Here is a 27,940-nt window from a genome sequence, read left to right on the forward strand (position 1 = left end):
CTTGGGGTGAATTTGTTTATCAGATCAATATCTATATGCCCTGTAATTGGAAGATGAATCTGACAACCTGTTGTTGGGTTGCTGCCCGTGAATCGATAATTTTAAGGAAATTTTGCTGTTTTTGGTTATTATCTTGAATATTATTATAGATAAAGATAAACTGTAAACAGCAATAATGTTCAGCAAAGTAGGATCTATAAATAAGTCAACATGACCGAAATGGTCAATTGACCCCCTAAGGAGTTATTGTCCTTTATAGTCAATTTTTATCAATTTTCATAAAATTTGTAAATTTTTAATTAACATTTCCACTGATACTACTGGGCCAATTTCATTATAGATAGAGATAATTGTAAGCAGCAAGACTGTTTAGTAAAGTAAGATTTAAAAACACATCACCATCAACAAAACACAATTTTGTCATGAATTCATCTGCTTCCTTTGTTTAATATTCACATATACCAAGGTGAGCGACACAGGCTCTTTAGAGCCTCTAGTTTCTGTAAACATTCTGAGAATCTTCCTCCAATTCAGGAGCACCTCAATTGATGAGTAATTATCCACTAAAATAAAAGTTAATGTATTTAAACACTTCAAATGTGACATTTCATTGGATTAGTAGTCTTCTATTAAAACTAAATTTTTGTGTACCTACATAATCATTGTAATGGTAAAAAAAAAAAAAAAATATTAGCATTTTGTATTTTAAACATATTTATTATTTACAATTATTTCAAAATTAAGATTTGAAAACAAGCTTCACACAGTTTACATCACTCATATTGTTTTTTTATTAGTACCTGTTTCCCTGTGATGAGAGTTGTAACTCAGAACTTTAACAATGGAAATTTAAAACTGAATAGATTATTCAGTCCACACTTTCTAAAGAAAAAACTTTAAAATCCAAGAGTACTGTCACAAAAAATGGAAAATGGCCCTAGCCTGCAGTTCAGTGGTACACAATCAAGATTTCAAAAAATATTGTAGTTGTTGTGAAATGACAGAATTCAGTTGAGTTTTAGATAATTAGCTATCAACTTTAATCAAATGTTTAGATTTAGAAGATGCAGATCTCTTCCATTGGTCCAAATTGAATCCTAAACTAAGGAAATGAAATTACATAAACAACAATTGATTTCAATATTGTCAACCTTTCTACATGTTCTAGCTGTTCTCTTTTTCATTCTTCATATGAAAACTATCAAAAGATACCCCCCCCCCCCCTTTTCCAAAAACATAATTAAATAGAAACAAGGTCCGTCTTTCCCCTCAGAGCTATTCAGCTCTTTGATTAATCAAGTTATTTGCCATTTGGTTTAATTTTTAACTTAAGCTTTAATTTAAAGATGGAAATACATGTATATGAAAAACTGTGTGCATGCCCTGTTCTAGATTATTCATGAATATGGGAAATACAATTGCCCACCATTGAGGCTATATGAAAGCAATGTCAGATCATTATATTCTACTGTTTGATATGAATTAAACAGTCTTAAAAACAAACTGTTAGGCCAAAAGAAAATATGTCTGTTTCCTGTTTCCCGACCGACCCTGACTCAAACCCCCCTACCCTAGATCTTTTTATTCAAATCCGAAAAATTTCGTTCCAGATCCGTATCTTACTATGCCCAAACAATCAAAATGGCTGCTCCCAGCACAAATGTGCTACAATTAAGGTTTAAAAAATGTCGGCACTGGGAGGATTATTCAATAAAAGCTTCTTTAAAGGGATTTAATCAATTGGGGTACAGGACCCTAACCAAACATGACATTTAACCGACTGCAAATTAATCTGACTGGGAGTGCAAAAAAAATTAAATCCGACCTACCGACCATGTTTTATTTGCCTTGGCAGCAGGAAACAGACATATATTTTTGTTTTGCCTTATCTATTATTTACTAGATTATAATTTAATTTTGGATAAATGCAGGTCTTTTGATTGCTTGAAAGTTTTTTGTTTACCAGACTTTAATAAACGTTTAAACCCTCTTGCTGCTGGAGGGACACATATGCCCACACTGGCAGTGCCGGAGAGACACATGTCCATTGTTAAATTTATGCAAGCTTCTCATCAATGCTGTATCTCTTTCAATTAAAAGACAGAAGAATAAACAGTGTTAGGTTTTTCTCCAATGGGTCCAATTCTAATAATAAGTTTTATCTATACATAACAAACCCTTGGTTTTATTATAATACTAACCTAGTTGAACATAATTTCTTTGTGTTTGGTTGTACCAATATGTTGTAAGGGAAATAACTTGTGGATATTTTTGCAAATATTTCTACAAATAATTACATTGTAACATGAGAACTAATAACTCTACTATATTGATAATTGTACTGTTTCTGTAGTTACACATTTATTGATGTATTATTTCCTTCTTTTTAGCTCACCGGGCCCGAAGGGCCAAGTGAGCTTTTCTCATCACTTGGCGTCTGTCGTCCGTCGTCCGTCGTCCTTCGTCCAGCGTTAACTTTTACAAAAATCTTCTTCTCTGAAACTACTTGGCCAAATTAAACCAAACTTGGCCACAATCATCATTGATGTATCTAGTTTAAAGTTTGTGTTTTTTTACCCGGTCAACCATCCAAGATGGCCGCAATGGCTAAAATTAGAACATAGGGGTAAAATGCAGTTTTTGACTTATAACTCAAAAACCAAAGCATTTAGAGCAAATCTGACATGGTTAAAATTGTTTATCAGATCAAGATCTATCTGCCCTAAAATTTTCAGATGAATCAGACAACACATTGTTTGGTTGCTGCCCCTAAATTGGTAATTTTAAGGAAATTTTACTGTTTTTGATTATTATCTTGAATATAATAATATATGGAGATAAACTGTAAACAGCAATAATGTTCAGCAAAGTAAGATTTACAAATAAGTCAACATGACCAAAATGGTCATTTGACCCCTTTAGGAGTTATTGCCCCTTATAGTCAACTTTTAACCATTTTTCGTAAATATCCATCATCTTTTACAAAAATCTTCTTCTCTGAAACTACTTGGCCAAATTAAACCAAACTTGGCCACAATCATCATTGATGTATCTAGTTTAAAGTTTGTGTTTTTTTACCCGGTCAACCATCCAAGATGGCCGTCATGGCTAAAAATAGAACTTAGGGGTAAAATGCAGTTTTTGGCTTATAACTAAAAAACCAAAGCATTTAGAGCAAATCAGACATGGGGTAACATTGTTTATCAGGTCAAGATCTATCTGCCCTGAAATTTTCAGATGAATCAGACAACCCATTGTTGGGTTGTTGCCCCTAAATTGGTAATTTTAAGGAAATTTTACTGTTTTTGGTTATTATCTTGAATATTATTATAGATGGAGATAAACTGTAAACAGCAATAATGTTCAGCAAAGTAAGATTTACAAATAAGTCAACAAGACCAAAATGGTCAGTTGACCCCTTTAGGAGTTATTGCCCTTTATAGTCAATTTTTAACCATTTTTCGTAAATATCCATCATCTTTTACAAAAATCTTCTTCTCTGAAACTACTTGGCCAAATTAAACCAAACTTGGCCACAATCATCATTGATGTATCTAGTTTAAAATTTGTGTTTTTTTACCCGGTCAACCATCCAAGATGGCCACCATGGCTAAAAATAGAACCTAGGGGTAAAATGCAGTTTTTGGCTTATAACTCAAAAACCAAAGCATTTAGAGCAAATCTGACATGGGGTAAAATTGTTTATCAGGTCAATATATATCTGCCCTGAAATTTTCAGATGAATCAGACAACACATTGTTGGGTTGCTGCCCCTAAATTGGTAATTTTAAGGAAATTTTACTGTTTTTGGTTATTATCTTGAATATTATTATAGATGGAGATAAACTGTAAACAGCAATAATGTTCAGCAAAGTAAGATTTACAAATAAGTCAACATGACCAAAATGGTCAGTTGACCCCTTTAGAAGTTATTGCCCTTTATATAGATATAGGAAGATGTGGTGTGAGTGCCAATGAGACAACTCTCCATCCAAATAACAATTTAAAAAGTAAACCATTATAGGTTATAAAGTAGGGCCTTCAATAGTCAATTTTTAACCATTTTTCGTCCTTTGTTTAATTCACATATACCTAGGTAAGGGACACAGGCTCTTTAGAGCCTCTAGTTTCTTTTTAACTTAAATGAAATAAATGTGCACATTTTCTATTGACAATGATTGAAGCACTGGCTGGCCAACTTTTGTTCAGTTAAATTTCATGTTTCTCTTACTCAAAACTAGATGCATGGCTTTTCAGTACTTTTCATTGAGGGTTAACATGTGATGTTTCAACAATCCATAAATCAAATATAAATCATCAAACACTTTTAATTAAAATTATTATTATCTTAAGAAAAGGTGATTTTGGAAAATAATTTTTGATATTTTAAAAAGACAAATTTGCTTACTATAAATATAAAATCAAGAAAAGGAGGTTAAATGATTACCAATGAGACAATTCTCCTTCAGAGACAAAAGAACATAGAAATTAACAACTTTAGGTCATCTATGAAGGTCATCAACAATAAGTAAAACCCACTCTACATAGCCAGCCGAATAAGGCCCGAAATGAAAAATTTAAAATAATTCAATCCAAAATTAAATATAAAAAAGAAGATGTGGTATGATTGCCAATGAGACAACTGTCCACAAGAGACCAACATGACACAGACATTAACAACTATAGGTAACGGTACTGCCTTCAACAATGAGCAAAGCACAGACTGCATAGTCAGCTATAAAAGGCCCCGATAAGAAACAATGTCAATAAGAAACCAATGTAAAACAATTTAAACGAGAAAACTAACTGCCTTATTCATTTTAAAAAATGAACAAAAAACAAATTTGTAACCCGTAAACAAACAACAACCACTAAATTACAGCCTCCTGATGTTTATTTTACTAGCATGTTAAAAGATTATGTGTGCATGTTGATGCATCTTGGACAAACTTTATGATGGGGAAGATTCTATTTACCACTTTACCCTCTCTATTAAAGTTTGAAATGCATGACTATTTAAAAACATACATATTATATTAATACATGTACATGTCAATAAATAAAAACATGTACATGTATTTAGGTGAAATAAAAAGTAGACTGTACAACAGTAATCTGCTTCCTGTCTCTAAGGTACATGTATTTTCCTGCTTGGTTTTTATTATATTTGAATGTGTAAAGTATATTTTCTGTTTGTTGACAGTGATGGTAGTTTTCCATGTATTGGATGTTTACAATGTACCTAAGCTGAGGAGGGATATTGAGTCTCAGAGTATATATATATAGTAATGCTACACTACCAATAGTAAGTCTAATTTACAATATTCATGTTTATATTTGTACAATCATGACGGTCAAACATGCAAAGTTGATAAAGTGGTTTTACACTAGTCCTTTTTTGGGCCCTTTATATATGGCTGTTTGGTGTTGAAGACAGTACATTGACCTATATAATGGATTACATTGTGATTTGGATGAAGAGTTGTCTCATTGGCACTCACACCGCATCTTCTTATAAAAAAGAAGATGTGGTATGATTACCAATGAGACAACTATCCACAAAAGACCAAATTGGCACAACTATAGGTCACCATAATTGTATTTATAAAACTTAAATCCTGTGTCAACTTATATAAACTATACAATTTTTGTGCACAAATATTGAGAATTCTTTAAAACTTAAAATTCAAGAGTGTATTCCTTGTTGCAGAAAGAAACATGTTAAAAATCTCAAGTTTGATTACTGTATACGTATTCAGAAATTATTGTAAGGATTTTATTTATGCGAATAATGCAACTGGGTTATTAGTATTACAATAATCAAACCTTGCATTCTAATACCCATACATCTGTTTCACAGTTTTGCCTAGAAAATTTTAAAGCTCACATTTTTGCACTTTTTAAAAAATCACAATAATATTGATAAATACACACAATTATAATGTCTACCTACATGTATGTATATGATGGTTTGTTTGGGGTTTCATTTAAATCATGTTAGTACTCTATTGTTTTATAAACCAGTGAATAAAACTATATAAAAGCTACACATTAAAAACCAAACAAATGTTTAAATTCCTGTAAATATATATATGTGTTGATATAAATTTATAATATTCCTTGGTCCAGATCAGTGTTGTGTTATTTAATTAACTTAGTCAGACTTTATGTGGTCATTGAATTGATTGCTTTTGAGGGAATTATTATGTTTGGTAAATTATGTTGAATTTGGAGATAATATTTTGTAGATATTTTGATAGGAAACATATAAAGATGCTTGTAAATGTTTTTTTTTTTTTAAATATATAGGATTAATTGACATATCAAAGGCATATAATTCAGAGATTTTTTTATTAACTTGAAAAACAAGTAAAATACATTAGACCATGAAGATCACAAGTAAGTAAATTCTAGTCAATGATTGTTATGAATAAACTTAATAGTAAGTTAATAAACTGCTGGCTATGGAAATCATGGGAACTGAATGATGAATGAAACATTTCTTAATATTTATTTACATGTATATGTTTTTGAAACATTGCCCAGTACATGTACTGTCTTTCTAAAAATATACATGTATCTCAGTTGATAATTAAGTCTTCCATTGGAATTTTCCTTCTTCTTTTATTAATTTTTTCATCTATATCATATCACAAATTCATTCTTTCTTAAAGTTAAATTTTGTTTTTTTTTATTAACTGCAACAAATTTTAATTTTAAAGAGAAATTTTTTTTTTAGAAAGCACTGAAAATTCATTGAAAAGGGGAGATAACTCTTCGTTTTGTACAAAATTTGGTTGCATAGTTTAGTGAACTCTCTAAAATTATTTTCTGAGCCATTAACTGTTGATTCAAAAATATCTTTGACATATAATATATATATATCCTTTGTATGATATAAACATTGCATTGAAACCAAAAATTCAGTGGGGAAGAAATTATGTTGTGCCACACATATCATAGGATTTGCCTGATATTTACTTGGACAGCCTCTTAATGAATGACAATTTGAAAAAGAGAAGAAAGAAAAAAAAAAGAGAAAAAGAAAAAAAAAAAGAAAAAAAGAATGACAATTTGATCTTTTAATACATGAATATTAACACAGAGATATAAATTAAAGGGTATTGTGTGAAGCAGTCACAAATTATTCTAAAACTACCATTATTTTAGACATATATGTGTACCTTGTGCAGAGTGGTCCTTTTAAGTATTTCAACTACTGTATCAGTTGCCTGTCAACACTGAACTCCTATGGACATGTGCACATAAAAAAGAGATGTGGTATGCAATGCCAATGAGACAACTCTCCACAAGAGACCACATGACACAAAAATTAACAACTATATGTCACCATTTGGCCTTTAACAATGAGCAAAGCCCATACCGCAAAGTCAGCTATAAAAGGCCCTGAAATGACAAATGTAAACCAATTTAATAGAGAAAACTAACAGCTTAATTAAGGTAAATATAAATGGTTTAAAAACAAATATGTGATACCTTGATCAGCAAATGACAACCATTGAATTACAGGCTCCTGACTTGTGACAGACACATACATACAGAATGTGGCGTGTTTACCGGTAAACATGTAAGAAGGATCACAACCCTCCCCTAACCTGGGGCAGTGGTGTGTTTTACTTAAATCTTAATTGTCTGGGTTTTACTCATTGTTGACGGCTATACAGTGACCTTTGTTGTTAATTTCTGTGTCATATGGTCTCTTGTTAAGAGTTGTCTCATTGACAATTATAACAAATCTTCTTATTTTGTGTGCACTGCATGGAGTGTGATACGATATTTATCAACTAGAGACAGTTCAATTTTCAAATTTAAAACGCGATCGAGGCTTGCCGAGCATTATAAATATTTAAAATTTAAATGTTGAGAGTAGATAAATATTGTATTACACAAGATTTGGTGGTGAAATCTGTTAATTTTCTCTGATAATTTTCAAACAATAAGCAGGCAAAATTTTCCCTTCTTTCTATGGGACGTCATCAGGCATGTCAGGTCACCTTTTTTCATACTGTCACAATAGAAAATTCAGAGGAAAGCAAGAAAATAAGATGTCATAATCATATTTTAACCAATGAAGAACTGAGATCGAATGAACCACACGTTGATTAAATTTTTTTATACAATGGGTGCAAATAGGGATAAATTGACGACAATAAGATGACTATAATATCTGATGGCCTATTTACCAGCAGTTTATGTCTTCTGAATGAATTAATTACGAGAACAAAATCAGTTTTGACAATTTGAAACAATTAATAAACATAGATTTTTGATATATGATAATGAATTATTAAATACCTGAGCATTAAGTTTGTTATGTGTGATTGTAGATAAGGGAACCTGTTTAAGATGTAAGACTCCTACTATTGACCGTGTATTTATCTTACCAATAATTTCACAAGCTATTTTTCCATCATATTTCAACTTTTATCTTGAATTGGTACTATAATAAATGAAGCAAATCTTTTAAGTTGCCAAAAAGATCAGCAACTAGACAGCAAGACAAGATGTATGAATAAGTACACTTCGTTGAAATGGTCAGTCAATTTCTTATTAGAGTTATTGCCCTTTGATCACTGCTAATGATGACAATTTTTCCCATTTTTTTGCATTTCTGACTTAAATATTAAATATTATGATATATAGATAGAACCTTAAATAGGAAAAAAATATTCGCCAGACTAAATCTTCTTTGAAGGCCATATGAAGGAAATTTTTCTCCTTATTAGAGTTGTTGCCCTTGAATATAATTTTTTGCATTTTGCATTTATTTTTACATAGAACTAGGTGAGCAACAGTACATGTAGGTAGATTTATATATCAATTATATAAGTCCTAAAATTTGAAATAGAATAACACATCAACTTTGATATTTTTATATGAGACTGTTCAACAATACGATTTCTCTGATTTCATATCTAAGGGAGCGTGACTGTAAGAAGGGAATCAATGTTATTTTGTTTCTCACAATTTGTTGTAAATGACAATTAATATTGTGAAAGTAATTTTGATTCTAATTCAGATTTACACAATACATGTACATAATGACAGCATATATATTGACTATAACATCATATCATCCCTTGAGATTCACATTTTGAGTTATCTGATCATGAACTCATTCTAAATCATTCTATGTCAGTGGAATAGATACGATTTATTGGTACAGAGAATTATAAATGACTTATAAATGACTTTAAATGATCAGAACACATTCCATTGCAACTTTATGAAATAATGAGAAATGTTTTCTCATGCATAATATGATCTTCCAAACGATTAAAACAAAATATTGGAAGATGAAATTAAAAAATTGGCAATTTTCAATATCATATTTATTAAAATAACTAAATCTCATAAATTCACTGCAGTGTTCAGATTTACATCAGGTTTTATTGATCTGCTTTCATGGTAACCAAAATTTTCCATTGAAAAACATTTAAAAGTGAAAATTGATCCTTTCTGTTAAGAGGAGTCTGTCCAGCGCAAGGGGAGATAATTTAATACAAAATTGAATGTTATGGCTATTTGTTTTGTTTATGCACAATGAATTCAAACTACCTGTTACTGGATTTGGTAACTGGACTTAAAAAGTGAAAATTACCAAGGATTTATATAAATATCCCTTTGAAAAGTTAATTTATACTGTGAATATAGTTATTAGAAATTGATTTTTATGTTTTTAATTCCCTTCAAATAAATTAATAAAAAAGTCTTGGTATGTTTTCATAGTTGTTACTCACATCAGAACTGGAATTTGAATTTGGTGGGGAGGAATGCCAATTCTTTTTTCCAAGCAATAGAAAATAATTTCTAACAAAATATTTGGCAAAAATTGGGACATACATTTTCAAAAACTTAATATTAAAACAATATTAAGGAAAAGTTTTAAATGTAAGAAATTTAAAACTGTGCAAAACATTGCTGATTTTGATAGACTATCATATTTACAAAAATAACCCCCCCTTTCCCCTGGGATCAACGTTAACTCTCCCATTGTGGGGTAGCAGAAAATAAAGAATGAATTTATTTGGATTATAAAATAATTTAAATATTTATTCATGGGAGATAACTCTTCATTCCTAGCCATCAATATCATTCCAACATTGTCAAGTTAACCACCACATAGTTTCTTATCCCATCAGATTAAACAATCCATAAGAGAATCAATGATTATATTTCACATTCTCAGATTTTAAAGTTTATTGAACATTTACAGTAGATTTTATTTTATTTCCAACTGATCGATGTAAGAGCTTTTACTTCAAGTTTTAAGGTGGATTTTAAGATTTTTAATTGATAAGGTTTTGCCGTTTAAAATATTTATATTTGTTTTTAGCTACAGTTGACTGATTATGATTGTTGGGAAATACTAAAGCGTAGTTTTTGTGATAATTTGAATTCAGGTATGTAAATATTCATTGTATTTGGACGGGACGAAAGGAGATACTGGAGTGGTCAGTAATCTGAGAAATTGAGCCTCAAATTTCTCTAATTTAGATATTCTTTTAAGATTTAATTGTTAGATAAAGAACTGTTTTCATGGATGAAGGAGCATGTGTTAGTCTGACGTCTACCCCGAGTGTACATGGTGTATACATCCTTTTAAATATTTATAAAATTGGATTTTAATTTTCTGTAAAAACCCAAGACTGCAACGAGTCATTTCCTTCATTCACGACTCCTGTATTTTGAAATCGTCTTCAAAGTTTTCATTGAATATACACCTGTAAGTATTGGAAATATTTTGTCTCTCTATTTCACTTTAATTAATGGCATTTTAATTCTTTATACACTCAGTGGTGGATCCAGCCATTTTAAAAAGGGGGGTTAACCCAGGAAAAAAGGGGGATGGTGGGGGGTTCAACTACATGTCCCCATTCAAATGCATTGATCGTCCCCAAAAAGAAGGGGGGTTCCAACCCAGACACCCCCTGGATCTGCCACTGGTAAAGAATTTTATATGTTGAAATATTTGATTACAATGTAGATGGTTATTATAAACTGTAACCATGATCAACATTACAGTTCTCTATTTGTTTAGTGAACTAACAACTTACTAATATTTTTTGATAGTGGTAAAAATAATATTTAAAATGTAATGTATAGGTATCAGGTCATGCAAGCAAGGTTGAAGCTTTTTATAATGTCTATTTGTTCAGTTATTCAATAAATTTTTGAAAGGATATTGTTTATTTATTTTTTAACTCGAGGTATAGGAGTGTATTATACTGATAACTTAACATACTGGTTGTGAAATTGTACGTCACCGTCTTATTTCAGCTAAATGTACTGGCTTGTTATTTTTAATTCATACCTTTCCATCACATATATTCCTGCAGATAAATAACATGAATTAAAAAAGATTTTGTTTTAAAAGCATTTATATATATATATTTAATGTAAAATATATTTTTTTAAAGTCAATACTATATACAGTATGAGTTTTGCTGATTATCAAAGGTGGAATACACCTTATCGCTATTCCCGCTTGACCCGAGAATAGGTTCCGCTTGAACTATTGGCGTCATACAACAATCACTTTTCCATTGTGGCGTCAGATATTTTGAATTATGACGTCAAAATTTTACGGGACCCTGTGTGATGTCCAGTAATGGCGGACATATAGCGATAAGGTGTATAGTAACCTTTAGTTGCTTACTTCATCTTCATTGTGTACAATCAGTCATACTTAAATGCATCAAATTTCACCATTAACATGAAGATAAGAAACAAGAAAGTTATATATGGGGAGAGAGGGTGGGGAATAGTTTACCGAACTAACTTTGTCCATACTTTTTTGTAATGAAAGTTGCATTGGTCAACTTAAAATGACTTTATAATTACTAATTGCTAAAATCATCCAATTTGTAGACAGGAATTAAATGGGTATTGCCCTATCTCATTTAGAAATTGAAAGACTGTTATTTAAAATAGAGTACCGTAAATCTTATTTTAAGGGTCAAGGTGAAGTGGAATTTGCAATATTATATCAATTTTCCCTTAAAAAAATGTTTTTGAAATAATGGTTTTGAGCAATTCCCAGGATATAAACTTATAATAGTACTATTATTACTTCAATCATTTTAGTTTCACACATTAAAACCACAAAAGTTTTCGCCTAAAATTAATACTGAATCCCTTTTTTCTTTTTTTCTTTCTTTTTATACATTGATGCTAACTGGCAAATACCAGAGGGGGGTTTTAGGGGTGGGGCCCTTTTTGGGAAATAACATGGTTGCTTATATAGGGAATCACTGAAGCATGACTGGAGTGGCCCCCCTCTTAGGCAGTCAGTGGGCCCCCACTTTTGACTTATGAAAATTTCTAGATCTGCCAGTGAATACGATTCTTCTCTAAGTTACTGTGTTGGTTTGTACTGTTTCTATGAAATCTATAAACATGCTTAGATATATATATAATTTTAAAAGGCACCATCAGTGACTCTGACCTTACACTTTTAAGGTTGTTTGGGGTTATAATATAGGATGATGAATGGTGTACATTGACTGCCAGTTCTTCTTTCCATCTGTTACAGTATACTGTATAGTATCCCTGAGGACATTACTGGTGTTTGTATGATAAATGATATTTATACACATTTAAAAATGTTAAATGGGATTTTTTTTATCAATATTTTATTTGCTAAAACTAGAGGTAAGTTATAACAATGCTCATGGTTGAGGATAGATAAAAATATATGTGTGGTTCCAGTTACCCTACCTAACCTACTTTTTAGTCTTTAATTATAGCCTTCTTAAAAAACAAATTGTCATTTTTTCATTAAGCACTATTTAAGTCAGAATGTTGCAGTAAAACAAAAAACACAATAAATTATAGAAAAATCCCTTCATTCCTGCCCTAACTTTAACCTTACATGTAACTGCAACCACACATGCTATATGCCTGTAAGACATTCATTATAACCGTTATTTCCAATTTCCAATTTTATAGAAAGATAATATATTTAAATATAAAAGAAACAAGAGTTAAACACCATGTAACTTTTGCAACTCAGGAACTTAATTTTAATTTTCAGTGGTTTCAATTTTAAAATTAATGTTTTTATGTTAAAGTGAATTTGAAGTTACATGATGAAGATCATCTTTCTTAAAAGTTAGATAGCAACCCAACCACATTCTGTATCAATGCCTGTAATGCAGTGGTTGTTTGTTGCTGCTGTTTTCGGTCATTATTTAACTTAAATTAGTCCTTTAATTTCTTGTTTTACAATTTGTCATTTTGGGGCCTTTTATAAATGGCTATGAAACATGAAATATGAAAACTTAATTAAACGCCTATTTCTACATATACAATATGTATTCAATGGCGTTGTACATAAATGACATATAAAATACAAAAATACTAAACAAAAATACAATATGTATGTACAATACCAAAAATTGAAAATTTTTACTGTGATACACAAGAAAAAAGTCAGAAAAGTTCAAAATAATTTTGGAAATACAATGTTTTCAACCGACATTTAAAAATATCCAAAGATTCAGAGTTTCTTACATTTGTACCTAGTTCATTCCACAATTTTGGCCCAATAGTACTAAAGCTTCTATCTGAAAAAGTTTTCTTTTTGTTATATGGGACTGCATAACAACCAATAGATGACTCTGACGACCTTAATGAACGTTTCGACACTTGAGGATTTAACAAATTGATCAAATATGACGGTGCATTACCTACATGACAGTTGTACATGTGTGTTAAGATTTTAAATGAAATTCTGGCTTTGATTGGAAGCCAGTGTAAGTCAAACAATGCCTGCTTGGCACTGTCATACTTAGAACGGTTTAACACAAGTTTGGCACACATATACTGTATACGTTGCAATTTATATAAATCAGTTTGCGAAACTCCAAAAAGTATAACATTGCAATAATCTAAATGTGAAATAACCAAAGATAAGACCAAAGGCTATGTGGTATGGGCTTTGCTCATTGTTAAAGAATGTACAGTGTGACTTAACTTTGTTAATTTCTGTGTCATTTGGTCTCTTGTGGAGTGTTGTCTCCCATTATTTTAATGTTTGATATTGACACTTACTCACTTACCACATCTTTTTAATTTTATAGTTAGAAATACATGTTCTTCAGCATTTGAAGGTTACAATGACTGTCATTTCCACTATACTGAACCTGCACTAGATCACAGTGACCTATTATTTTAAATATGCTCAAAAGTTCAAGGTCACTTCTAATATTATGAATTTAGTAAGCAGGTAACAAATTGATGACTTACTTTGACCTATTCAAGGGTTTGAAGGTCACAATAACCCAATATTCTATTGTTTATGCTTGTTAACTTATGATATCAAGCTGCACTGCCAAATTAATGATCTTTTCAGCTGACAATTGACTGCATTAATTGGTAAGCAGACTGCAGTTGATGATAGTTTTATGATATACATGTTAATTGAAGACATCCCCTCATTACTGGTACTGTTTATATATTTACAGGTTACTGGGTGTTTGTTGTGATTACATGTTTTGGATTGTAACTAGATCGCAGATACAATAGTGGTAAGTAGTAAATCTTTAATATCAGTTTAGGTGGGTAAAATATTGTCCCATTGGCATTGGCATACCACGTCATCTCCTTTTTTATGTCCCATTTATGGGCATTATGTTTTCTGGTCTGTGCAGCCGTCTGTTTGTTTGTTCTTCTGTTTGTCCGTTCGTCCAAGTTTAAAGTTTTTGGTTGAGGTAGTTTTTGATGAAGTTGAAGTCCAATCAACTTGAAACTTAATACATATGTTCCCTATGATATGATCTTTCTAATTCTAATGCCAAGTTGGAGATTTCCCCCCATTTTCAAGGTCCATTAAACATAGAAAATGATAGTGCAGATGGGGCATCGGTGTATTGGGGACACATTCTTGTTTGTTATGCCCCACCTACGATAGTTGAGGGGCATTATGTTTTCTGGTCTGTGGCTCCGTTCGTTCGTCCGTTCGTCCGTTCAGGTAAAAGTTTTTGGTCAAGGTAGTTTTTGATGAAGCTGAAGTCCAATCAACTTGAAACTTTGTACACTTGTTGCTTATGATATGATCTTTCTAATTTTAAAGCCAAATTAGACTTTTGACCCCAATTTCACGGTCCACTGAACATAGAAAATGAAAGTGGGAATTTCAGGTTAAAGTTTTTGGTCAAGGTAGTTTTTGATGAAGCTGAAGTCCAATCAACTTGAAACTTAATACACTTGTTGCTTATGATATGATCTTTCTAATTTTAAAGTCAAATTAGACTTTTGACCCCAATTTCACGGTCCACTGAACATAGAAAATGAAAGTGGGAATTTCAGGTTAAAATTTTTGGTCAAGGTAGTTTTTGATAAAATTGAAGTCCAATCAACTTGAAACTTAGTACACATGTTCCCTATAATATAATCTTTCTTATTTTAATGCCAAATTAGATTATTACCCAATTTTACGGTCCATTGATCATGGAAAATGATAGTGCAAGTGGGGCATCCGTGTACTTTGGACACATTCTTGTTTATATTTATGGCAGGGAAAGTATTATAAAAATTCATAAATTATAAAAACTAATTGGATCTAAGCTAATTATAAGCCTTTCTAGTTTGTTATTTAATTTATTCTTAATATATTGTGTTTTCTTTATTTGTAAGAGAGTTTTGTAACATGGGAGATAACTCTATTAGCCAAAAATGCTAGATGTTCTCTAAAATTGTTTGCAGCTGTTCATTTTCAGTTTGTTAAGCAGTAGATTTTTTGAATTGTTTAAAAGTTGAAAATGTATCTTCTTGTGTCTTGATAAACAACTAATGTAGTCATCATATTTTGAAGAATGTTGACAATAACGCTACGACTAAGAAAATGTAACGATTTAGTTACTGAATTCTAACTCTATTATTTTGTGCTATGTGTAATGAGTTAAGTTTTATGACTTAAATGTCAGATAAAGCAAGCAAACCTGTACGAACTGTGACGCCCGTATATGACACGGAAACCAGGCGTAAAAATCATACTTTAACCTGGCGGCATTGCAGTGTTTACAAAATGCATATCCAGGCGTCAACCAGGCGTCAACCAGGCGTAAATTAGGCGTAACTAAGGCGTAAACCAGGCGTAAAATTAGGCGTAATATTTAAATGAGTACGCCTGGTTCACCAAAAAAATAGGCGTAATATGCAAATGAGTACGCCTGGTCAATAAATTATTCAGGCGTAATATCTTTACATAATACTACACTTATTTTATTTCATTGTATTAACCTAGCTGTGTACTTTTGTGTAGCTGATACAAACTTCTGTACTTTCTTATTGCTTGACAAAAAACTTGAAATATTAACCATTGAAGAAGCTGCTTATATAGAAATAAATACATTTGATGAAGACAATGGCTCAAATAAGTTTAAGTCTAAATAAGAAATATGACCATTATTTTTTCTTGAAATAAAAGAAGCATTTTAACTAAGTTGTTTTTGAAAATTATTGTCTTTTGAACTAAAATATAAATGATAATACTACAGTTTAACTTCAAGTAAAAGATTTTAATGTAATTATCCAAGGATAAAGGTTTTGGGATTTCAAAATTTCTGATAGAACATAATACTTAATTATACTCACATTATTATTATTTACCATGTATTACTATACTTTCCTTTTATTTCACAATTTTCATTAATTTATTTGATTCAGTATTTCCAATTTCAGATTCTTCCAAAAAGCACAAAACAAGCAAATTATCCCTGAATATATAAAGCTGCCATGTGTCCAACTCTTGCAAACTAAAATCAAAGAGCCAAATTTTGAAAAAAAATCCCATGATCCTTTGCACAAAGCATTATGGGTATTTCTATTTACGCTATACCAGCAGTTTTACGCCCGTAAGAAAATTTACGCCTTGCTTATTTTAATTTACGCCCGTAAGAAAACTTACGCCTTGCTTATTTCAATTTACGCCAGGTTCACTTCTTTTTTCTACGCCCGTCAGGACTACAAATTTACGTTTCCTGCTCCCTTACGCTTGGATCTAGACACGTAACTACCACTTACGCCTGGTTTACGCCTTATTTCCAGGCGTAATACGCCTTATAATTTCGTACGGGAAAGTTTAAGTTGTGCGTATTTAATAACTTATAATTGACATAATTTGGTCAGTATAATGTCTGCAATACATAAATTGATAGAAAAAGTTCAGATATTAAGTCAACTTTGTAACCATTGACCCTAAACTGACCACTGAATAGAAAATTAATCCCTTGATTGTCTCCTGTTGAGACAGCTTCCAGCTACAGATTTATTTAGTTGATATATGATTTATTGATCTCAGTTAGAATTAGAACAGAAAATAACAATCATACCAAAGGTTTAGACATTTGTTCCTATATAAACCTGTATACAATCACTCTATGTAAATAGAACATTTATTTTTTATACATCTATTACATCTATTACATTGTGTAGGAATATGTTTTCCAATTAACCAGGGTTAAAGTTGGATTTTGATGGATAGTTGTCTCATTTGGCAATCATACTTCGTCTCAGTATTTTATATTAAAGTATTTTCTTTGAATATATATAGAACAGATAACATGAATTTTTGGACAGGGCAACATTTTAGGGCAATAGCCGCCAATACCTGGGAAATGGATAATTTACAAGGAAAATAACTTCATCATACCCGTAGCCAGGGGGGGTCAGACAAACCCCCCCTTGAAAACAAATAAGCACTGTTAAAGTCAACGTTCTGTTCGAATTGTGACTGTTAAAGTCAAGTTTGTGAGTCCAAATACCCCCCTTAGAGATTCCAAGCTAGGGGCCTGTTCAAACATGTAAAAATGTTAATTTCATACTTTGGCATTGTCTGGCTTAATATTCTTGAAGAAAAAAAATGTATATCGTTACACAAGTGGAACTAGTTTATTTCCTCCTTCTTTTGTGAACATTGCAGTTTCTGTTAATTAATTGCATAGTATGGTACAAATTTTGGACCATTCATAGATTTTTCCTTCTTAAATTACTACTTTAGAACTTATCCTTAAATTATATAACAACTTATCATGCTAGTTTCCCATAAACAACAATATGCAATTATATTCTTAGAAAACAATTGAAGATATTATAATAACTATGATTAATTGATCTACTTTGGATCTGAGAACCAATTATAGAAAATATCCACCAGCATGAAAATCTTATCTTTTTGAAATCATGTATATATATATAAAGTGATAACATAACAATGTTGATTTCTGTATGACAGTCTAGTATCATTGATTGTCTTTATATGAGGACGATTGTTTATATTCTGCAATATTAAAAGAGGATATAATTCTACTACTTGTATTTGGACATGTTACATTGATTGGCTGTACATATATAGGACCATCATTTGTAATGTAACATATTGAAAAAAGGATATAATTCTACTAGGTACTAGTTTGTATTTGAACATCCTGGTAAACATGTTTCTGATACAATATTATAGTATAACTGTTGGATATGTAGGATAACTTCACATGACGTAAGATTTCAAATTAAATATTTATATGTTATTGGTTTCAAGTTCACTGATTCATATCGATACAAAGTTGTTAAAAATATTGTTTTGTCTGAATTGAGATTGGAAATCTTTTTTGTCAGTTGACATAACATTTTAAAAATCTCTAGATTTCTACTGGTTCCTTTAACTTAGCCTATCTGATGAGATCTGAAAAGTTATAACACTTGAATGATCTTTGAAACTAATATAGGAAAGTTTTCCTTCATGGACAGCTATATTATAACTTCTTCCATGATTCTACTAACAAATTATATGACCAAACAATCAAACAATGGAAGGGGGGGGGGGGGGGCTATGTTGTTTTTTTTGGAAAAAAAAAGTTTGTTTCCAGTTTTTTGAGAAAAAATAATTTGTTTTGAATTTTGAAAAAAAATTGTTTGTTACCCCCTCAGATGCCACTATATGTAATGCTGAAATTGAAAGAAAAAAATTGTTTTCGACTTGTTTGAAAAGATTGTACAGAAAAAAAAAACATAGCTCCCCCCAGAAAATCTAATGGTTGCTGCCTTAAAAGATCTTGAGGAATATGTACACCAGCATGTCTTTATTTAAGTAATCTGTTCAAGACTATTGCAGTTTAAAACATTTAATTGTGGCAAATTGTTGTTAGGTTGCTGTCTCATTGAAGCTTTACCACTGATGTCCTTTAAAATACCTAATGGAGATATGTTTATTTACTGAATGAGCAAATTTTTAAACATTTCAAAAGTAAAAGAACTTCAGTCTGTGATATGTTTATCTATAATTATATTATAAAGTGCAAAAAGATTTGTGGATTAAGTGTGTCAAGGTCTGTTGACAACACCTTAGAGGATTACTTTTAATCCAGTTAATAATCCACTGTATAATATGACCATTGAAATGTCATAACATACTTGTTTGTAAAGAGGATTAATTTGATAGAAGACTCCAGACATAAAAGTATGTACACATGTATTAATTCTCCATGAATTTCTTATTTGAATTTGGACTATAATGAATAAAGGGTTTATGTTTGATTGCCAAATGGTGCTGTGTCCACATGAGGATATGCAGGGGTGTCATATTGTTATGTGGACTCTTTATTTTTCTGACACCCTCTGCAAAGATCTGACGTACAGGGTGTACAGGGTGTGTTAATGTGGTGCTCAGTCTTTAGTTGTACCATCATGCATAAACCTTCTAGGGAAAACACAAAAATATGACTCTCAGTCTAGGCCTGCATGCTTTTTGTAGAACCTTCAACTTTTGTTGCAAAAAGCTTGACATAGTGATAGTGATCTGGCGGCGGCGGTGGTGTTAGCCTACCTCTTAAAAGCTTTATATTTTAGAAGGTGAAAGACCTGGATGCTTTATACTTTGTATATAGATGCCTCATGTTACTAAGTTTCTGTCAGTCATATGTCCAATGTCCTTGACCTCATTTTCATGGTTCAGTGACCACTTGAAAAAAAAGTTCAGATTTTTTGTAATGTTGAATTCTCTCTTATTATAAGTTATAGGATAACTTTATTTGGTATGTGTGTACCTTGCAAGGTCATCATGCTGGTCAGACAGTTTTCACTTGACCTCGACCTCATTTCATGGATCAGTGAACAAGGTTAAGTTTTGGTGGTCAAGTCCATATCTCGGATACTTTAAGCAATATATAGGGCTAGTATATTTGGTGAATGGAAGGACTGAAAGGTGTACATGTCCAACTGGCAGGTGTCATCTGAATTTGACCTCATTTTCATGGTTCAGTAGTTCTATAGTTAAGATTTTGTGTTTTGGTCTGTTTATTTCATACTTTATGCAAAAGGTCTACTATATTTGTTGTATGGAATGATTTTAAGGTGTACGTGTCTAGTGGGCAGATGTCATCTGACTTTGACCTCATTTTCATGGTTCAGTGGTCAAAGTTATTTTTTTTAGGCAGTTAAGCTGCCTTATGCGAGCACCCTGGATTTGTGTGCTACCCAATAAATGCTGAAATATGTGCCATTGTTATCATCTAGCTGGCTACTATATTATTTGTAACTTGTTGGACAGTTTTTTTATACTTTTCATTCTGGATTACAAAAAATATGACTAGAAAAACCTTGAATGATCGTCGATTTTCCCAAAAGTTTTGAAGTTGCACATAGGAAGTAGAGCACATTAGGAATCCTTATGTAGTTTATTATCCCCTGAGCTTTTGGCTAAGATGTCAAAAAACAAATGTATGAAATATCTAATCGCCGAAAATCCCGCAAGACAAGAAGTTAAGATTTCCCAAATTGCAAAAGTCGTAGGAATATTGTTTGTCGTCAATACGTAGTCAACTACGTACGTATATAAGTTCAACTGATCACGCTGTTGGCGGCAATTTTGAATTTAAAAGAAGACGAAATTTTCGTATCTTTTCAATTTGGACGCAGAGTTCAAATTAGCGGTGGTCCAAGGTCTGCGACCTTCCACTTTTGCAGTCGGACTTTCTACTTGGTTGCTAGCTACACACGACATGCCCGACGGACCTTGAAAGAATATAAAAAAAAAATTTACCGAAGTTTCCTTATAAACGATCTCAAACTTATTTTCATCATTACTTTTCATGACAGCGATGTTCAATTTGTTAAACCGCTAGCTTTATACATACAATCGCCGATAAATAATGTGTAAATCAGAGTAAAATCGTATCTCACTATCTGTCAAAAACAACATTGAAACCAAAAAAAATTTCTGCCGCGAAATTACAATATTGGATCAGATTCCGGAAGCAGATAAGGATAATCCCGGATTTGGCTATCAACTAAAAAAATCCAGACAGGTGACAAAATACATCTATGCATGGTAAATAAATATAAACACTAGAATTGAAAACCAAAAGATGTGTAAAAAAAAGAAAAAACAGAAAATATTTTGTACATCAATTTTAATGTGAAAATCCAATACATTAAGACAGCTGAGAATAGTTTATTTAACAATATATATGTTCCTGGTAACAGCATATTTTTTTTATCAGTGATAAATGTTGGTAATGCATGTTAAATGCATTTCAAGTGAAACATATTACTGCCATTTCAAGGGGTATTTTTTTCTTCTCAATTTTGATAGGTCGGTTAAAATAGCTGGAAGTTTCTTATATAAAAAAAAAAAGATGTGGTTTGATTGCCAACTATCCACAAGAGACAAAAATGACCTAAACTTGGTAACGGTCAAGATCCCCACCCCTAAACCATATATATTCATGTATGGGACAATATAACAAATTATATGAAATATAGGTGGAGTTCCTGGGGCCACTCTACCCCTTTCTGTATGAGAATTTATAATGGTCGACATCCACAATCTTAAAAACAATATATGTATTTATGTATGGGACAATATTACAAATCAAATGAATTATAAGGGGGTCCCTATGGTCACTGTACACCCTCCTGTTTGAGAACTTGGAAACATTTGAGATCATCACCCCTTAACCATATATACTCATGTATAAGACTATATAACAAATCAAATGAAATATAGGGGAAGTCCCTGTTGTCACCCTATCCCTCATGTTGAAGAACTTTGAAACAGTTGGGATCCCCAACTCTTAATTAAATGAAATATAGGGGGAGTCCCTGCAGTCACCTGATTGAGAAATTGGAAACAGTCGAGATCCCCATCTTTAAATTAAACCATATATATATTCACGTATGAGAACTAATCAAATGAAATATAGGGAGAGTCCTTAGGGTCACCCTACCCACTCCTGTTTGATAACTTAGAAACAGATGAGATCCCAACCCCTCAATCATATATATTCATATATTGGACAATATAAAAAATCAAATGAAATATAGGGGAAGTCACTGGGGTTCCCCACCCCCTCCTGTTTGAAAACTTGATAACTGCCAAGATCCCCACCCATAAACCATAAATTATATTCATATATTGGACAATATAAAAATCAAATGAATAAAAGGGGTAGTCCCTGGATCACCCCACACCCTCTTGTGTGTGTTTTGAGAACTTGTGAAAGATTTAGATACCAACGCCTAAACCATATTCATTCCTGTTTGTCATTTAAAAAAAGATTGAATGACATACAAGGTCAATCTCATAGGCGACACATATGCATATCACTTTGCTAGACCCTAACACCTGTCATTTTATTCCAAACTTAGACATCATGGATTTGGGGTAAAGGTCAGGGAGTCATTTACATTTACTATGGACAGGTCATTCAGACCTCACCATTGATCCCTGTAGTAGTAAACATTTGTCTGATTTGTGTCTCATAACTTTTGTACTGTACAACACAAACTCAGTTTTCTTTCCAGGGAAGCAAGTCCTTTCATACTTTTACAAGCTCGTTCTAAATCCAACGTGAACTACTAACAGTCATCTAATACGGACAATTACGATCAACTAGAAGAACTGCAATCATTGCAAATTTGTACCACTGCTGACTCATGAAAGACTCATGACTATTCGTGGTCATGTGCGTTGCTATTGAAAACCTTGATAAAATATGAATTATTTGCCTTTATGATTAATTTATTAAATGAACATAAATGTACAATTATACATGAATGTTTTATGTTTGTTCTTTTAAATCTTTAAAAAAAAATTGAAGCAACATTGCCATAGTTTTCATAATTATGTTTGCCTTGGAATTTGGTTAACTGCCTACAGTGCTTACAGCGCTTTGATTTTGTTTTGGTATTTTTATCTTATACTTATCTTATAGCTCAACTATATTTGGTGTATGGAAATATTTTACAATCTTTATGTCAGTCGTTCAGGTTTTATTTGACCTTGACCTCAAATTTGCTAAGTTTTTGTGTTTTGGTCTATTTTTCCTAAACTATAACTTATAGGTCAACTTTATTTGTTGTATGAAAGCATTGTTAGCTGTACATGTCTGCCTGGCATGGTTCATCTGACCTTGACCTCATTTTCATGGTTCATTGCATTGGTCTTTGTTTAGTTATCTTGGTTAATGTTAATTTTTTTAAGTTCATGTGACAGTTGTAATAAAGCTTTATACTGAGGACTATCATCATGTAATATCAATGATTAGTAAAGAAGGCGAGACATTTCAGTGTGTGCACTCTTGTTATATAAGACACTGATAGTGTTGTTTAACCAAATAGGTACTGTATTTTTAAATATGGCAAAAATAAATTTCAATTGTTATATTGTAATGATTTATCCAACATCTGGTCCCCCTGAGGTTCATAATAACTATTACCACTTAATTGACACCTGTTGTTATAATACCATTTAATTTTTCATCCACATTTCAAAAAAACAACTTCTGACTGTTTTTATCACAACAAGGCAGGATTTCTAAAAGATGAATGGTAAGACTTTTAAAAGTTGTCAGACCCTTCTTACACTAGTAGCACGATTTCAGTCTGAAACGGTCATTTTGGTCTGATCACATCTTGATTGACTGTATTTACCGCTAGAGAAAATCGTCCAGACTTTTTAGACCGTTTAAGACTCCGTTACGATCGATAGTCTCATCAGGTAAATCAGTCCGTTAAGCCATGTCAAGATTATCAAGACTGAATCTCCTAGCGAGCAGTTAAGATCCGTTACGACAGTGTCAGACCGAAACAGACCATGGATACAAAATTACGTTAAGATGTTGTCAGACCGTGTTTAGTCGTGTTCCGATTTTATTAATTTGGACAGAAAACGGGTAAAACTTTCCCAGTGTTTATCAGGGGTTGCTCCCCTTTTAAGAATAAAATTTAAATTAAAAAGAAGACGGTTTATGTTAACTGAAAGTCTGCCATGTTTTAATTAAGTAAAGAAAATAATCAATTCTAATTCATACCTTTTCCTATTTAATTATTTAACATTTTCTATATTAAAAAAAAAAAACATAAGTGGTTCAAAGTCATACTGCTGCGCAAACGGTGGTGAATTGAGTTTAAAATCAACAGATTGCCGAAATTATATTTAATAATTATTCATTGAATATAAACATCAAAAACTTTATATTTAATGGTTTACAAGTGATTGTTAATAAATATTTATGCAAATACAGACTGGTGCCGTTGGGGAAAATGTGTCAACTTGACGTTACAGATAATTTGTATACCCTTAAAAATTACGGATGTCGGGATTAATACTTGAAAACGTAATCTAAATATGTTTAATTTATTAAATTGTTGATGTTACTTTTCTTTAATATTGTAAATAATATGCATTATCATTTAACTTTTCATGTTTTCTATATAAATTTCATTTATTAAAGTATTCAACTTATTGTAAACTTAAGACGGGGAAAAACAGTACTATGTATGTCTTTTGTCGTTTTCTGTTTATTGTCATAGCATTGTCCGTTCATTTTTGCCAGACTTGTGCGTTTGATTTCCATTTTTTTTTTATTGTGTCTATAATCCAAAAGCCATTTATAACTTTCTTACATACCAGATTTAGAGGCGTTCATTAAAAAATAAAGGTTTAATATTATTGCAAAAGTCTGTGAATTATTGAAAAGATGACGTTCCGAAAACACAAGTCGCTATATTAAATGCTTGTGAGTCTCCGTTACATGTGGTGCGCTTTTATTCAAATACTTTTCTGTTACATAAAAAAAGTGTAAAAACAGTTATTGGAATCCAGCTGAAAAAAAGGGAAAACGAATAGTGACTATCTAACTTGTTTTTAAAATATCGAATACACAAATAAATCTCTAACCATCAACGCTTGCAATTTGTTTTACTGACAGGTGTCTGCTGGCATTCGATTGGATATCAGTTTTATGTAGGCGTAACAATTCATCACACTTATCCAATCAGCTGGCTTGTGTGCGATCTCATAAGGTCCACATAGTTTAGTTTTTAAAGGCAGTGCTTTAAGGCCTGACTTTTAAGTCATGAGGTTCATCTTTTCATACGCAATCTATGCATGGGGTCTTTTGGCCAGAAATAGATCCGGAAATGTTCGAATTTCTCCTCTTCTTTTTATGGTATGATATGGTTTTTGTTTCTTTCATTTACATTGGGGACTAAAGAAACGATCAGTGTGTATTGTTCGTTTTATAGAACTTGTTATTAGTGTGTATTTTGCATTATAAGCAGTCAACCTGACTACAAACTATCATTATGTGTATTCCGTGTGGAAAGAGGTCGGGTCAATTTCGAGTGTTATCTGACATCTAAAGATTCTTTCAGACGTTGATAAAACAATGAAAAGTCGACTGACCATGATTAATATTGCATCTTCTATAATTCAAAGCGGAATTCGGTTTATGAACGAGAAACCGTAAAGCGTTTTCAATTTCGGTATTAGTTATGTATGTTGTCTACGTATTATCCTGGTTCCCGGTACTACGTTCCGGGTATTAGCTATTTGATATATGTGATGTGTAACATTACGATCGGGTACCAGCCAATCTACGTGTGTTTGTGTACATGATTTACCGCCAAAATGACCGACATACAGCTATGGAAAATAGTCCATAAACGTTCCGTATAATGATATGCAAATTCATAATTAATCGTAACTTTTTTTATCTTTGTATAATAAATATAACAAAATGGATTCCACAAAATTGAAGATAGCATTATTTTACGAGGATTTCTCATATTTTTCTCACTTCTGGGCGCAGTAATACGTATGTTTTGAAGAAGTTCGAAGAATTTGACAAAGTGAATTGAGAAGGAAACTGATAGATATACGTCCTTGCTATCAGGTAAAACAATTTAAATGTACAGAACAAACACATTTTCTTCACACAAATAGTACAGGCTTAAGCTTTTTATTGTCTTATACACGACTGTAGTCTAGTGTTTAAACGACGGCGGTGACTACAAGGTACGGGTCATACCGGGTCAAGTCTAAATATGTAAACATATCCACGTGCTATTAGGTAGAAAGCATCGTAATGCAATATCTACAATTTTTCCTCCTTTATACATCGTTTAACCAGATATATTTCTCCTTTATACATCGTTTAACCAGATATATTTCTCCTTTATACATCGTTTAACCAGATATATTTCTCTTTCAAATACACTTATAAAACACGGGGTGTTTTCTTGTCCTTATTAAAGTTCATTTGTTGCAACTTGAAAAAATATCAATGACAATGTAAACAGGAACGAAACATTGACACGAATGATGCTCTCTTCTATGTTATAGTTATTTAGGTATGTGTGTTGCACAAGTTTCAAAAAAACTTAAGTTATAAAACTTTTTTTAGGGCACAAACCCACATTAAAGAGACTTGTCTACTGCCATACCCATCCTATTTTCATGCACCATTTGCAAGCAAGAGACTGAATGGTTTGCAAAATTAAAAATCAGGACGGTGTCCAATTAAAACAAAAGAACTAAACTGGATGAATATTGTAGGAGAAATCTAGAGGAAAGTTTTGATTTGTGAAATTGGTTTTCCTGAAAAGTCATTCATCCTAGCCTGCAGGAAGGAACTATAACTGTCCACCACCAACTGACAAGCTAATGTTGAGCTTCACATATGGAATTACTCAAATACCATCAATGTCTATGTTTTCAGCACAGATTTCACAAGTTATGACACAGCTGTGCTTTTTTTATATACCTGTTAAAGAGTTGTATACTAAATTTTATTTTTTTATCAATAAATATATATTGTGTCATTTAAGAACTTGTATTTTGCCAAAAGATGCATACTAGTGAATGAAAGTGGTGCAGTTCATTTTGCTTTGGTATATAGAATTGAATTACAATTGTTCATGTTATTGGAATGCTTATAAAAATAAGGAGATGTGGTACAATGTATATGATATTTAGTGAGTTTATCAAGCAAAAGTGAATAAGAAATAGGTATATTAACAGTTACAGGTACTACTGTACAATCTCAAACAATGAGAAAAACTCATACAGTAAAGAGAATTTCATATTTACAAGTAAGTTTTGTTTTTGCGTTGAATAATTTTCTTCTATTGTTTTAATTGCAAATATGGGAAGTGGTTAAAATGCTAATGAGACAGCTGTTATGGCCACAGAGCCTTAATTGAAAACTTCTTTTTCATTCATACCGGTAGATTTTGTCTGGAGTTAGAAACATATCTGACAACTTTTCAAAATGCACATGGGGATTTTACGTGAAAGATGGTTCATATAGTCATACAAAACCTTCAAGGGGGCCTTCAAATGGAAGCAGGACAAGTCGCCCCACTGGTTAATCGCCCTACTTTTAAAAAAAACGCAACAAACTGATTTATCAAATCGCCCCACATGTGAAATTGGTTAAATCATGTTTAATATTACTCCTGCCAACTCGCCCTACTTATAAAAAAACGGTAATATTAAGATTTATATATATATATAATTAAAAATAAAATCTCGCACCACTTTAATCATGTTAATGAAAACTAATCTACACAGAATACAAACAAACCGAAAATTATTTTAATTACTATTATTGATATATATATACTGAAATTATAT

At 31.8% G+C, this 27,940-nt stretch overlaps 1 protein-coding gene across 5 annotated transcripts in view; it reads left to right on the forward strand.

The window, feature by feature from the left end:
- Positions 1 to 27,940, forward strand: part of LOC134728098 (uncharacterized) — a 313,423-nt gene that overhangs the window by 259,419 nt on the left and 26,064 nt on the right. For 3 of the 5 annotated variants that reach the window (XM_063592515.1, XM_063592512.1, XM_063592514.1), the window contains exons 2-3: positions 5,204 to 5,305; positions 14,490 to 14,552. The gene's annotated coding sequence lies outside the window, so the exon portion shown is untranslated. Of the gene's footprint in view, positions 1 to 5,203; positions 5,306 to 14,489; positions 14,553 to 19,459; positions 19,481 to 27,940 lie in introns of those variants that run through there. The other 2 variants (XM_063592513.1, XM_063592517.1) reach the window with 2 other exon arrangements.

Source organism: Mytilus trossulus, chromosome 8 (assembly GCF_036588685.1).
Source record: "Mytilus trossulus isolate FHL-02 chromosome 8, PNRI_Mtr1.1.1.hap1, whole genome shotgun sequence".
Classification (NCBI taxonomy): Eukaryota; Metazoa; Mollusca; class Bivalvia; order Mytilida; family Mytilidae; genus Mytilus; species Mytilus trossulus.